The 13,621-nt window shown below is 35.3% G+C and overlaps 1 non-coding gene across 1 annotated transcript; it reads right to left on the bottom strand.

The window, feature by feature from the left end:
* Positions 1-13,069: 13,069 nt before the first annotated feature.
* On the bottom strand, positions 13,070-13,173 carry LOC116631813. Its single transcript, XR_004299266.1, has one exon. It is a non-coding gene; the product is annotated as a U6 spliceosomal RNA (small nuclear RNA).
* Positions 13,174-13,621: the final 448 nt, after the last annotated feature.

Genomic DNA, 13,621 nt, shown 5'->3' with positions numbered 1-13,621 from the left:
TGAGTTACTAAAGGAACGCTCGATGGAGTTTATTAGTATGGCCTTCCAATATTTCAATTTATCTCAACACAATTCTCATGTAAAACAATTGTTACAAATGTGTTTTTTCATGTGATGAGATGCCGTCATATTCAGCTTTTAGAAAAATCTTTTTTTCTCACCTTCCTGTAGTCACACAGTTATTTATTCTGTGGAAAATTTGGGACTGGATCCTGATTGTGAATGATAATTTGAACAAAAATTGGCTAAATAAATATACTTTTTTCTCAACCATGACACAGCTGCCAACTATTTTAAATGAATGTTTATAAATTTAGAATCTTACAAACATATTTTTAAATTATTATTATACTCACTGTATTATAAGAGCATACACTGGCATGTAGGCAAGAATACTGCAGGCGAATTATCTCTGGACTGAAGTGTTTGGGGCCTGTCTAATGCTAGTGGGCACTTGCTCTGTGCCCAGGATCTCCAAGTTCTGTAATTTTTCTGTGCAAATGAGCCATGGTGAATTACACAGCTTCAATGCTTTGGTAGCCCCTTATTTGTCTGCAGTCGTAGAGTCATAAACAGTCCCTTAAAATATGCTTGGATATCTTCACTGAGGGCCAAAGCACATATGTTCTTGCATTTACTTATCAGTGTTGATAGAATGGAATTTTAACAAATATTGACAATACTGGGGCTTTTGGAGATTTGATTCTAATGTTTTTGCCACAAAGAGTTTATTTTCTTTATTTAAATACTATACAATTTATTTAGGACTAACATATAAATTTATAAGAGAAGATAATAGGATATTTTAATATGAAATAATGAACTATAATACGTTTGTTGACAGGAAACTTTTTTCAGTAATGTTTACATTGCCTAATCAAGGAGATATCATTTTATTTTATTTTTTAAGATTTTATTTTATTTATTTGACAGAGAGAGAGAGAGACAGCTAGAGAGGGAACACAAGCAGGGGGAGTGGGAGAGGGAGAAGCAGGCTCCTGGCCGAGCAGGGAGCCCGATGCGGGGCTCAATCCCAGGACCCTGGGATCATGACCTGAGCCGAAGGCAGACGCTTAACGACTGAGCCACCCAGGCGCCCCAAGGAGATATCATTTTAATCACATGCTGCCACCATTTGGTTTATGGAGAAAGAAGCATTGAGGATCCAGCTGTTGTCCTCAGGTTAACTTAATGTTATGATGTAAACACTAAATTATTTGTTTCCCACACTCATTGTCCAACCATTCATCATTTCTCCCCACAATCCACCTTCAAGCCCATTTATGTTCAAGATTTCACATGTCACTTGAGTTTCAAATTTGTCATCTTTCAGTGAACTCTTAATATATTTCATGAAAGAAGTGAGAAACATGACCCATTATTTGTAAAATTTCGAAACAATAGAAAAATAAAACCAATTCAAGTACAAAAACATTGCTGCTAATGTTCTCTGAAATAAAAGCTTTGCAATCATAACCACAATTGGTGTGCATGTCATATGCACTGTTTTATTCACCATCCCTAGCATTATTCATGGCAGCTAGAAGTCACTTATAGATTTTGAATTTAAATTGCTGGGCATAAACACCTCACTCAAAGTACTACACAGGCCCTTTGAAGAAGCTAAGGTTACTGTTGTGAATCTAAACAAATGAGACCAGACTTAGGAGTGCTCTGGCAGTTTGTTTTCAACATTCCTTGAGGATGTGATGGCTGCCTGCCCTCTTCACTACAAATGACACAAAACTTTCAGATTTTCTTCCTCCCCATTCCTAGATAATCATAAGAAATATTCTCTGGTCTCCTGTCAGGATAAAAGGTCAAAACATCTCAGTGTTTACTTTTTAATGTGTGTTACCTACCAGAATATTTGCTTTTCAAAATGATATTAAGTGATATTAAGGAAGTATCTTTATAGGGGTGCCTGGGTGGCTCAGTCAGTTAAGTGCCTTCGGCTCAGGTTATGATTCCGGGGTCTTGGGATCAAGCTCCTCCTCTGGCCCCCTGCTCAGTGAGAAGCCTACTTCTCCCTCTCCCTCCCCCTCTGCTGCTCCTCCTGCTTGTGTGCACTCTTTCTCTGTCTCTCAAATAAGTAAAATCTTTTTTAAAAAAAAGAAAAGAAAAGAAAATATCTTTACAAAAAAGAACTTTGTCTTCTAATGGTAGACATTCAAAACTATGATACATGGCTTGGGAGAGGTACCACTCAAATTGTATTACAAACCACTACTATAATAACGACCACTACTATATTTCTTACTGCTATACTGTCTATTTTACATGCACATAAGGAGAATGAAGCAATTTAACAAAAACAGACAAGGTTTTGAAGTAGCTTTCACTTTTTTATTTAATTTTTTTATTATTTTATTTTTAGAGAGGATGGTGGGGAGAGGCAGAGGGAAAGGGAGAGATAGAATGCCAGGCAGGTTCCATTCCCAGCGTGGAGCCCAATGCAGGGCTCGATCTCATAACTCTGAGATCATGACCTGAGCTGAAATCAAGAGTCAGATGCTTAACTGACTGAGCCACCCAGGCGCCCCTGAAGTAGCTTTTAACGCATTTCTAAAAACCAACCTGCACTCTGACAATTCAAAATCCAATTTTTGCATTATAATTCAGTTTCATCCATTGTTAGTAAGAACCTGGTTTCTGGGTTTGGATTCTGCCCTGGGGTTTGCTATTCTCAAAGCTTGGGCAGTTTGCCTTTGCTTCCTTCCATTGCTGCCAAATAGACTCCACTTCTGTTTCTTTTCCCCCAGAGAGAAACATAAACTCCCTAAGATTCTTGTTCTATCTTAGCTTTTCCAAGAGTAAGAATCTACTCCAGGTTTATACTTTTGTTTTTTTTAATGATTTTATTTATTTATTTGAGAGAAAGAGAGAGAGAGAGAAAACAGACTCCCCGCTGAGCAGAAAGCCCAACGCAGAGCTCGATCCCACGACTCCGAGATCATAACCTGAACCAAAGGCAGATGCTTACCCCACTGAGCCACCCAGGCATCCCTGGTTTATAATTTTGAATGATATTCCAATGATATTCATTTGTCTACCAGCTATCCCTCAAGATTCCTCTTGAAATGGTGTGGTTGGGGAGCCATGTGCTAAAGGATCGCTATATTTTACTGCTGGGGAAGGTCATCCCAGTCTTCTCCCCAAAGTATCATTGGAAAGAGATGTCAGTTATCCATGCAGAAGCTGTGGACACTCAAGTCAGTCCTCTCTGGATCACACAAGGATGCCCACGAACTATATATTATCTTACAGACTTTCTCCTTAAAATGTATGGTCATCAACAAATACTTTCCTGGCTTTGGATCTGCATGTTAGAATCTATTTGAGGCCATGTGCTATACATGTCTATTTTTTAAAATAGACAATCCATCTAGGTCCTTAGCATCTGATATTTTACTAAATCATGTGAAAATTCCGCACAGTAAGATACATATATATTTATTTTATGATATTTTAAATTTTTAAATATTTATAATTTTAAAATTTTCTGTAACAGAAAAGTATGTGATAAATAACTGATGTCCCCCCCAAAAGATGGGAAGTGGGTAGAGTTGTGTAAAGGCAGGCACTTTGGAGTTAGACAGAATTTGTTAAAATACAGCTCACTTTGGACCAGTTATATAAACCACCTGAGTTTTATAAATCAGCATAATTATTCCTTACTTATAGAGTTATTCAAGAAGCTGATGCATGTAAAAAATAAGCATAGTAGAAGAGTCTTTTTAGGGATCAACATGTTTATCCATTTTTACTTTCACTTTCCCTAGATTATTTCCATGATAATTTCACTGGTTAGGCTGACTGACCTTGGGTAGGTAGGGCGGACTGTTTTAATCATTAATAGACACATTTCAGAAGACAGCATTCAGAAGGGATGATCAGCTAGCCAGATACTTTAAACTTTAGTGCTTATTTTCCTGGGGAAGATTTCTCTTCCTCTACCTCCCTCTCTCTCCCATTGGATTAAATAGAAAACCACCAAAATTGTTTTCATTTTCGGTTTCCTCTTTCATGTCTTAAGAAATAACTTCCTATTCTACCCACATCAAACACTGACATTTGGGATGCTGAAACCATTACCTGTCACTCTTTTAGTTCTCCCACACATTCTGAAACCGTCCAGATCCATTTACTTGTTAAGTAACAGATGCTTCCTATATCCTCCCCCTGAGTCTCTCCCCTCCTGGCTTTTATATGATCTCTTCTTCTCTGAGGAAGAAAGCAGAACTTCTAGACAGACCATGGAAAATCTCTGCACATCTGTTCCTGCCTGTTTTCTTACTTGGTAAATAACCTTTTGGAAGATCTATACTATAGCTTGCAAAAAGTGTGACATTCTGGTAGACAGGCTTTATTTTAGTTATTGACAACTTCACATGTGTAAGAAAAAGGAATTTAAAAATGTAAATGTAAATTGCCAGAAGATCATGTTTTTCAAAGAGAAGTATCTCCTATTGATCTAAAAAATCTATCCTTGTTTAGGTGACACTTCCACTAAATCCTGCATGTAAGAAACTTATTCTCATAATTTTACTTTGGAAACATGTTTCCCACAATTAAAATATCCCAGATCACTGTGTTTAATTCTTCTGAGAGTTTGGGTTAACATTCTTTTATTACAAACAAAACACAAACACAAAAACTTAGCTATTAGGTTTAATGGAAGACCAATCTAATTCCATTTCTTTTCACATTCTGACTTCTGGCACTTTAATTGTCTTTATAAAAAGTTAAGGAATAACAATATTCATCATTATTACTGATCTGTAGTGATTCACATATACTTAGATGTAACATTTTAAAGCACTTCTTGAATTAACTATCTTAATTTACAATAGTGAGGCAAGAAAGAACATCTAATACTCCTAAAAACATATTTGGAAGGTGCCCTCAGTGCTATTATAAATGCTCTATGTATCTCCTTAGTATTTTCTAAGCATGAAGTACATTTAATGTTGCCTATTCTGTAAAACCATCTAGAAAACACTTAAAAAGGATAATCCGCTATGAAATGAATGATATGGAGACATATAGAAAGTTTGACATGGAGATCATACATCTCACTTTAGCAGTTAACAATATTTGTGAATTTACTGCGGGCAAAATTCATCCTAACTCGTGCATCCACTTATTAGTAATAAAGTCTGTGTGTTACATGACTACTATACATGTCAAACTAGTAAATCTGATGTATCAGCATGGAAATGTCTTTGCATTACTGAATCTGGGGGAATAAGGATGTGATTCATAAAGTATCACTTCATCAAGAGGACACTCACTTTCCATCAAAGGCAAGACTACTGTAGTCCTACCTGTTAGGAAAGAGTTCAGATATTCTACAGGAAACAGTTGGCTTTTTTATATTTTTTTTCTGACCTCTTTTAAATTATTAGATAAATAAGACACTTTTGACTTTTAAAGAGTTATAATTAGGGGTTCAAACATAAACTTTGATATGCTTTTTGGAGATAGGTTTTTCAGAACACTTTCTACAATTCATGATACATTTTTTTTTTTGAGAGACAGAGAGTGAGTCCAAGCATGGGGGTGGTGGGTGGGGTGGAGCGGCAGAGGGAGAGGGAGAGAATCTCAAGCAGACTCCCCATCGAGCGTGGAGCCCAACATGGTGCTCAATCTCACAACCCTGAGATTGTGACCTGAGGTGAAACCAAGAGTCAGACACTCAACCGACTGAGCCACCTAGGCATTTCAATCCATGATAGTTTTTAAGAGGGTCATATTCTAATAGAATATGCTGATAAACATAATGCACATTTACTGAGCAAATTTAATTAAAATGAAAATACAAATAATTATTTATTTGTAGCCTGAAATAAAACTGGTACATGCAGTTTCTCTATTATATTATTAGCAAATTTCTAGGTTTCTATTAGCAGTAAGTCATTGTGGTTTATTAAGAAAATAAATGTCTTAGCCCACATTAGTTGTTCAAGAAAACATCACTGGAAGGATGGATGGATGAATAAGTCATTGGATGAATGGATCACTGGATGGATGGACTGGTCAACAGAAAGATGGGGGGGGGCACCCGGGTGGCTCAGTCAGTTAAGTGTCTGAGTCTTGATCTCAGCTCAGGTCTTGAACTCAGGGTCATGAGTTCAAGCCCCATGCTGCACTCCATGCTGGGCATGGAGCCTACTTGAAGAGAAGAGGAGAGAAGAGAAGAGAAGAGAAAAGAAAAGAAAAGAAAAGAAAAGAAAAGAAAAGATGAGTGGAATAACTTATTGGGTTTTAGTAAAAAACTAATGAAAGAAATACTCAAGGTTTGTTTTTTTTAAGTCTAGGAATCCAGAAGACAATTTTTCCTAAAAATGTGTGAATTTATGCTTTCTACTATTAGTGTAAAATTAATCAAGAATATTTGCTATCCCACAAAATTTTCACTTGTATAATTAATGGCTTTGTCAAAAACAAAAAACACTTGGGCAAGAAACAGGTTATGATGACAAATCTCAATCTATCGAGCCTTTTTGTTTGGTCGTCCTAAAATTGGTCTGACTTAATTTGAATTCTCTCAAAATAGTCTTGAGACAAGGATTCCTATATAAAAAGGGGTTTCTTGGAATGTGATCCCAGAAAATGTCAGTACAAAAGAGGAGAACTCAGATAAGGAAAAGGCAACATTTAATGTTGCCTGAAGGACAGTGTTCTAACAAGTTTTCTCTCTGGACAACTAGAGTTTAATCTTGCTGTGAATTTTGCTACCAGTATCAAGAACACAGTTTTCAGGGCGCCTGGGTGGCTCAGTTGGTTAAGCAACTGCCTTCGGCTCAGGTCATGATCCTGGAGTCCCAGGATCGAGTCCCGCATCGGGCTCCCTGCTCAGCAGGGAGTCTGCTTCTCCCTCTGACCCTCCTCCCTCTCATTCTCTCTCTCTCAAATAAATAAATAAAATCTAAAAAAAAAAAAACAAAACACAGTTTTCAGAAACAGACCACCAAAGAGCAGAGCAGCTTACAAATCAACCCACCAACCCTGTCATATGTCTATTGAGAGTTGTTTCTAGAAGAGAACACTCCTTCCCTAGCATGTTAGGCTTTCCACCTTTGTGGAGTAGACACACGTGGCCAGAGAGAACCCTCATACAGTTGTCAGTTCTCTGAGTTACAATCTGTACTGGAATGCATAGAAATACTACATGATGTGGGGATGTTAGCAAGACATCTAAGTAAAATATTGAGCAAGAACAGGGTATGTTTCCTGCCCTCATTGGACTTATAGTCTAGTGGGCAAGATGAACAAAAACAGAATTTCCTAAGTACTACTTTACAACTGTGTTAAGTGCTAGGAAGAAGTACATGGTATTATGACAGCATATATGTTTTTAATAACTGAAAATTTGTGCTAGTGTTGATTAACCATCACATAAATAAAATGTTACACAAAACAGTAAAATGTTGTGAATTATCAAGATCATTCGTTGATTTTTCAAGTTTTCTCCTCCATAGCAAATAATTTTATTATTTTGTTTCTTGATTCTGTTAGAAGTAATGCTTTCCTTATTCTAATCAAGACATATTTATCTACACATTTATGACTGGTTGTGAAGCCTTACACAGGAACAGAGGTGACATAAGAAAGCCTGACAGAAAGTAAAAGGCTGGACATAGTTTTCATTTGCCAGAATTTGAATTCATTCCCCGAGCCATATACTTATCCATTAGGAAAAAGTGGAAGACTTATTGACTGAGGATGTTTCAGACCAACTTCTGACCAACCATTTGGTTACTTCCAAGCTATGATAAGCCAGTACAACTCCTAGGATTCTAGCCTTAAAAATACAACAAGAAAACAAAAAACAAAAAAAAAAACAGAGAAAGAGAGAGACACATCAGAGGTTGCATTCTTTGGTGTAGATATATACCACAAAATTAGGCCAGGCAAACCACTAAACAACAAAAAGGAACAACAAAAAGAGATCAAGACTCTGTGATGGTGCATCTGTGTTCAGAGTTGCTAGAATATAATATTGAAAATGTCCCTTTTTCAACCAACAATTACAAAATATGCAAAGAAGACAGCATGACTCATTGGAAAGCAGTCAATAGAAACTGCCTTTGCAGGGGCTACAAGGTTGGTCTTAGCAGAAAAAGCCTTCAGTGTAGCTAGTATATATATGTTCAAAGATCTAAAGGAAACCATATTTAAGAATTAGTCAGTTAGAAGGTAGATCAATAAAAATTAATCAAGTGAAGAAAAAAGACACAAGAATTTTTTTTTTTAAAAAGAAGTGTTAGAGAAAAAAAGGGGACATTTTGAATCACCCTGCACATGTCAACAAATCAAGAAGATAAAACAAGTATTAATCTATCACATCTAACAACAGATCCACAAAATAAATGAAGCAAAAACAAAATTTAAGCAAGAAACAGACAACTCAACATTCCTAGTTGGAGATCTGAATACATCTTACTCACTTTATACAACTGAAAAGATAATTAGTTAGCAAGAATATGGTAGACTCAAACTCCATCAATCTGAGCTAAATGAAGTGACAGCAACCCTCTACCCAAGAATAACACAATACATAGGATTTTCAACAGTGCATCTACATTCTCCAAGACAGACCATGTATTCAAACACTCTATAATATGTTTAAAAGAACTGAGATCATTTAAAATGTTTTAAAAATGAAGGAATTTAGAAATTAAGAGCAAATAAACATGAGAAATCCATTAATGTGGGGAATAAACACACATGTTGACCAAATAAGAAATCACAAGAGAAATCAGAAAATATTTTGAGCTAAATAAAAGAAAAACAGACATATCCAAATTTATGGAATGTAGTTAAAGAAGCGCTTCCTGAAATTTTTATCTTCAAACATACACATATACACACACTTATTAAATAGAAAGAATGGTCTGAAATTAATTACATAAGTCCCCAGCTTAATAAACCAGGAAAAAAAGGGGAATCCAAACCCAAATTAAGCAGAAGGGGGAAAATATAAATATTAGAGTAGAAATCATTAATGTAGAAAAAAGAAAAACAATAGAGGAAATCACAAAACCAGAATATAAACCATATTCACAAACTTTTAGCTAGCCTGACCAAAAAAAAAAAAAAAAGACACAAATTACAAAAATGAAGCCTCAAAGAGGACATCACTATTGAAAGTACAGAAAGTAAAAGGATTATAGTGAATTCCTGTGAACAACTTTATGGCAACAAATTATACAAATTATATAAAATGGAAAAAAAATTATATAAAATGGGAAAATGCTTATAAGACAAAATTTACCAAAGCTTCATCAAGAAAAAATATAAAATATTAATAGACCTATAACCAATAAGGAAATATAATTAATAAATACAAAACTTCTCACAAAGGAAAGCCCAGACTCAAATGGCCATACTGATTAATACCACCAACCATTTAAAGGAAAAAACAATTTTTACAAACTACTAGAATAGAGATGAGTGAACATTTCCCAACTCCCTATGTGAAGCCAGTATTACCCTGGTTAGATATAGATATAAATATAGATATAGATATAGATATAGATATATAGATACACACATACATATGTATATATGAATATATACACACATATATAATCTTTACCAAATATTAACAATATAAATACAATAAAATATTTTTTAAAAAGACTATATCCATGGCCAATTGGGATTTACTCCAGCAATAAAATGTTTATGTAACATTTTTGAAAATCAGTCCATATCAGGTCCCGTACTAGAGTGAGCTGAGTGCAGAGCCTAGCATGCTGATTTTAAAAAAGTACCCAATCTTTCATGACCCTGGAGCAATCTCAAGGTTTGTACCCAAGTGCTTCACCTAATTCACCCCAGCCCAGGCTCTAATCATTATTTTATACTTTATTAATAGAATAAAAAACAAAACCATATGATCATCCTGATAGATGTGAGAGAAGGACTGGAGAAAATCCAACACCACGTTAAAAAAAAAATTGTCAGCAATCTAAGAATCGAAGGAAACTTCCTCAACAATCCAACCTGAAAAAGGGCATCTATAAAAAACCCACAGCTAAAACCATACAGAAACAATTCTACTAGAATTGTAATGCAGTTTAGCAAGGCTATAGATCACAAGATCAATATATAAAAAGCAATCATAATTTTTTATACTGTCAACAATCAGAAATTAAAATTCAAAATAATACCATTTACAATAGCATTGCAAATATTAAATGTTTGAGGTGAATCTGACAGAAAGATAACCAAGAACCTGTACACTAAAGCTAGGAAAAATTCTTGAGAGAGTTTAAAAGATTAATATTAAGATATCAATTTTCCTCAAAATGACCTAAAGATTCAATGCATTAGAAACAAAAGCATAGTGGGTTTTTTTGTTGTTATTAACAGGCTGATTTAAAAATTCATACGGAAATGCAAAAGAACTACAGTAGACAACATAACTTCATAAAAGAACAAAGTCAGATGACCAGCAGTATTTGATTTCCAATTTAATCTCCTAGCTTGGAATATCAACTATAATTCTTCATATAATTTTTTTAGTGATTGCCCTAGAACATATATTTCCAACTAATCAATATCCACTTTCAAATAACACTATACCATTTCATGAGTAATGCAGATACCTTATAATAGAGTATTCTCAATTCCTCCTTCTCATTCTTTAGAAGATTGCCATCATTAATTTCATTATGGGCTACAATCACCTAATATATTTTTACCGTTACTTGAAGAGTTATCTATTACATAAAAATAGGAAAAATAAAAGATTTTATTTGCCTTCATTTATTCCATCTGTGACAATCTTCCTTTCTTACACAGATCTGTGTTTCTGACCTATGTACTTTTACATCTCCCTAAAAAACTTTTAACATTTACTGCAGGATAGGTCTGGTGGTGATGAATTCCTTTAGATTTTGGTTGTCTGCAAAGGCTTTATTTCCCCTTCACATTTTTTAAATTTAAATTCAATTAGCCAACATATAGTATATCATTAGTCTCAGATGTAGTGTTCAACAATTTATCAGTTATATATAACATCCTGTGCTCATCACATCATGTGCCCTCCTTAATGCCCATCACCCAATTACCCCAATCCCCCCACCCAACTCCCCTCCAGCAACCCTCAGTTTGTTTCCTATGGTTAAGAGTCTCTCATGGTTTCTCTCCTTTGATGACTTCCCACCCCTTCACTTTTAAAAAATAATTTGGTATAGAAAGAATTTTAAGTTGGTGGGTTTTTTGGTGTTTGGGGTTTTTTGTTTGTTTTTAATTCCATATTTAAATATTTTACTTTACTCTCTCCTTGCTTGTATGGTTTCTAATAAAAAGTCTATTGCAATTCTTATCCATTTTCCTCTATAAGGAATGGCATTTTTATAAACTGGTTTCTTTCAAGATTTTTTTTGTAGCCACTGTTTTCTGCAGTTTGAATATGATATATTGCCTATCTATATATTTTTTGGATATTTATCCTGCTTCGTGTTCTCTGAGCTTCTTGGATCTATGGTTTGAATCTGCCATTTATTTTGAATATTCTCTGACATTATTATTCAAATATTTATTCTGCATACTTTTATCTTTCTTCTTCTTCTGATACACCACTTATGTATGCTACATCTTAGAAATTATCCCACGGTTCTTGAATATACTCTTCTGCTTTATAGTCTTTTTTTCTCTTTGCATTTCAGATGAGGTGTTTCTACGGACATGTTTTAAAGTTCACTAATTCTTTCCATAGCCATTTCAAGTCTACTGATGAGCTCATCAAAGACATTTTTTTTATTTGTGTGAAAGCGTTTTTGGTTTCTTATGTTTCATTTGAGTTATTTTTTGGGGTTTCCATCTCTGCTTATAGTACCCATCTGCCCTGCTTGCTGTCTACCTTTTTTAATTACTATTCTAGCATATTAAGTCATAGTAATTTTAATTCCCTGTCTGGCAATTCCAACATCTGTGTCATAGCTGCATCCGGTTTGATGCTTGTTTTGTCTTCTTAGACTGTAGGTAATGGGTACCTACTTTTTTCTTGCCTTTTAAACATGCCTTATAATTATTGTTGAAAACTGGACATGTGAATTGACAAATAGCAAAATAAATATGATTTCAGTGTGAGATTCATGTTAATCTGGCAAGGAGTTGGGCCATGTTTAATATTTGCCAGAGTAAGAGCTGTCAAAGCTTCAGATTTCCCAAGTGTCCTTCTTTTTGTCTCCCTGGTGGTCTTTGGGTTTTTCTAAAAACACCTCCCTAAATACACCCTGTGCCTTGCAGCTCTTTTAGCTTTAATTCAATGTTATTATGCTGGAGCCCTGTTGTTGTGATGGTAAACTGTAGGTAATGGGTAGCAATCTATAATCTTACTATTAAATCTCAAATCTCAGTGTTTTAGTAAAACTTTTTTCCTGGCTTGACCTTCACAAGTATTTCCAAGCCTTCCACCTCCCTCACCTTATTTGAAACAGTTTGGCTAAGTAGGCCTGCAGTTGTAAAACTGTCCTCCCTCCAGGTGGGATAAGGCTCTGATAAAGTCTTTTTCCCAGCAGAGTAGGCCTTTGTTTTGCAGAATTATCTAGATGTATTTCAAAATGGTTACATTTCTCCTGCCTTGCCAGGAAAATGAGATTTTTCTTGTTTCTTCACTATTAAAATTTAGTGGGTTCCTGAGGGTGAAATCCACAAAATTATGGAGGCCCATCTACTACTGTAGCCCCCACCAGTTTGCCCATCTCATGCTAATCCACCCTCAGCCTCCAGCAAGTCACCAAAGTTACTATGTAAGTTGTCCTACCAGTTTATGGTTCCAGTAGCTTCTGCTCTAGGTAAGCATATCTCTGATGTGATTCTCTATACTTGCAGTTTCTCCAGAATTTGGAGTGGTCATGTGCCATGGGAATCACAAATCTCTGACAAGCCTAAGAAAGTCACTGAATTTCAATTTATTCAACTTCTTTTCTTGGTGTAAGTCCAGGAGTGCTAATATCCAAGTTCTTTTCATGTTGTAGCTGAAACCTGAAGTTGCAGATTTTTTATTCAAAAATAAATCAATGTTTTATTTTTCAGCTTTTTAAAAGATTTTAATATGGAATGCTTTACGAATTTGCACGTCATCTTTGTGCAAGGGGCCATGTTTATCTTCTCTGTGTTGTTCCAATTTTAGTATATGGGCTGCTGTAGCAACAACTTGCTTTGTATTTTATACAACTATGCTGTTTGGGTGAGCTGAGTTTAACAATCTACTTAGAGTTGGTTTTATTTGGGAATAGATGAGGGGTCAGATGAGAAAAGTTTTCTGTGTTGCCAAAAGTAGAGAAAAGAAGGAAGGCTCATCAGATGAACGATTGGTGGATACAGACTGAGCAGCTGATGGACTCATTTCTCTAAGGAGAGGCACTGAGGATGCAACTGGAGATGCTCAGATTCAAAGTCAATGATGTGTAAAAAAGAGAAAATGAGAGGGTGATCTTTCCAGTTCTTTTAGTACTGGAGGGTCATTCTAGCATCTGAGAGATTTGGGATCATCAATGATTGCACCTTCTGCATTGATTCCATTTTCACCATAAGCATCAGAAATACTGATGGAAGCGAAGTGCATTTATGTAGCATCTTTATCGGAATTCATTAATAA

Source organism: Phoca vitulina, unplaced genomic scaffold (genome assembly GCF_004348235.1).
Source record: "Phoca vitulina isolate PV1807 unplaced genomic scaffold, GSC_HSeal_1.0 scaffold5, whole genome shotgun sequence".
In the NCBI taxonomy this organism is placed as follows: domain Eukaryota; kingdom Metazoa; phylum Chordata; class Mammalia; order Carnivora; family Phocidae; genus Phoca; species Phoca vitulina.
Note: the sequence above shows the minus strand (reverse complement) of the source record. Positions and strands in the feature narration are given on the sequence as shown.